This window comes from Penaeus japonicus, unplaced genomic scaffold (genome assembly GCF_977035675.1).
Source record: "Penaeus japonicus unplaced genomic scaffold, GWHDUDI00000001_assembly GWHDUDI00000012, whole genome shotgun sequence".
Classification (NCBI taxonomy): domain Eukaryota; kingdom Metazoa; phylum Arthropoda; class Malacostraca; order Decapoda; family Penaeidae; genus Penaeus; species Penaeus japonicus.
In genome coordinates, this window is record NW_028234414.1 from 37,075,804 (window position 1) to 37,078,303 (window position 2,500).

Genomic DNA, 2,500 nt, shown 5'->3' on the forward strand with positions numbered 1-2,500 from the left:
TGAATCACCTGAGACACCAAGCATACCGGCGCGCAGTTCAAGAATATCGCTCAGCCGCAAGTAAACAACACTGCTAATTTCTCCAGCCAGCCAATCATAGTCCAGGCATTGGAAATACCGCAGGGTTAAAGCTAATCCCTCATTTTCCTGTAAACAACTCCTGTGAACTCTAAGACCTAAAAATGGTTAGTATTGCGTAATTAATTGTACTACAATAAATGTGCAAAGTGTCATATATTGCATTAAACGCGCATTATCGTTATTTTTTGTTGTTTTATATGATATCAGTACTTGTTTATTAAGTATCCGAGATTCGCGAAGATGCGAAGATACGAAACTTGGTACGCAATTAGAATATAAAAAGTTACGCTGGAGTGGAGGGCCTCAAAGCAAAGCTACATAAATTTACTGTGCTAGATAGATAGATAGACATACATACATACAGACAGACAGACAAATAGATGGATACATGCTTACATATACTCGTATACATCAATTCATACATACACAAACAGAGGTGCATTGCAATATCTCTTCTGCACATTATATGAATTTGTTTATGAAATACTTTAGCTGGAATCTTTACAGAATTAAATAATAATGATGGTAATGATGGATGATTATGATCACCAAAATGATATTGGTAATAGTGATGAGTATGGTAATAATGGCGATACTTTTAATCATTAAAGAAACATAAGTAGAAACGTAAGTAATTTTGTGATAATGATAATTATTGAATTATATAACAATAGTTTAAAAAGGATATCAATAAACGAAAAGGACAGCAATAACAAAGAAAATGATGATGAAAAAGTAACAACAATTGTAATAATGAAAAATACATAATAATGATGACAGTAATGATAATAATAATAATCATGATGGTGATTATAAAAATAATAATGGTGATGATATTATTAGTAATCGTAATCATAATACTACTAATGATAATGATGATAATAGCATTAATGATAACAACAAAAATGATAAGGATAATAATCTCATGATAATGATGTTAATGATGATAATGATGATAATGATAATGATAGAAATGATGACGATGATGGGTATAATAACAATAATGATAATAATAATAAATTATAATGATACTAATGATAATAATGATATTGACGATAATGACAAAAATAAAAATGTTGATGATATTAATGATAATAATAATGAAGATAATATTAATGATAATGATAATGAAGATAATAACAATTATAGTAATGATAATGATAACAATGATTATAATGATACTGATAATGATGATAATAAAAATAAAGATATAAATCATAATAACTATATAAATAATACTCATAGTGATTAACCCTTCCCAAAAAATAATGATAATGGCAATGATAATCATGATAATCATGATGGTGATGGTGATACTAATAACAATAGTACTGCTATTACTATTGACAATAACAGCGATAGTGATACCCATAGTGACAGATAAAAATAATGGTAATGATAATACTAAAAATATGATATTGTCATTAATAATGATGTTGAAATGTTTGAAAACTAATTACAGTGGTCAAAGTAACGACAATAATAACAATGTAATAGCAATAATGATGATAATGACCACTAAAGGGATTGATTAACATGCTTATAATAATTATGATAGTAATTATAAGGCTAATGATGATAAGGATAGCAATTATGATAATGATAATGAGAATCAAGAGCTAATGATAGTAATTATAAGGCTAATGGTGATAAGAATAGTAATTATTACAATGATAATGATAGTAAAGAATAATGATGGTGAAAATAATGATAATAAAAGTAGTGATGATAAAAATGATACTGATAATGATGATAGTAGTGATGATGATAATGATAATAATAACGATAACAATAATGATGATAATAATGATAATAATAATAATGATGATTACAATGATAATAATAATGATAATAACAGGAATGATGAGGATAATAATGATAATAACAGGAATGATGAGGATAATAATGATAATAATGATGATAATAATGATAATGACAATAATGATAAGAATAATGACAACAGTAATGCTAGAATATTGACGTTGACGAGATCGATGACAATAACGACAGATTTTAACTATGTTCTATTTTATAATCTAATTACATAAAAATCAACAGTTACGTATTACGCTAAAATACCATGCAATAAAACATCACACTCGGTTTTCATCTCCCATTGTCTCTACCTTTCTCACCGTCGAGGCATGGCCACCAGTAAAGCGACACAAAACAATCCTCGTTTACGAAAATATCACAGAAAAAAAGGAAAAAGAAAAGTGCCGGCATTCGTGGGGTGAAAAAGCGCGGGAAACGAAGACGGCCATTGGGCAGCGCGCCAAAACATACATCTGGAGGTCCTTCGTGTGATGGTTAATCGTATCAGTCATCTCCATGGCATTTAGTGCATATATTCTTCGTGCCATAAAGTGCTTACTATTTCGGAAGAGGTAAATGAACTAACACGTCATTCAGACACAAG

At 28.9% G+C, this 2,500-nt stretch overlaps 1 protein-coding gene across 1 annotated transcript in view; it reads right to left on the reverse strand.

Annotated features, from left to right (window-relative positions):
* Positions 1-2,500, reverse strand: part of LOC122263779 (uncharacterized) — a 31,788-nt gene that overhangs the window by 24,036 nt on the left and 5,252 nt on the right. The window lies entirely within an intron of this gene.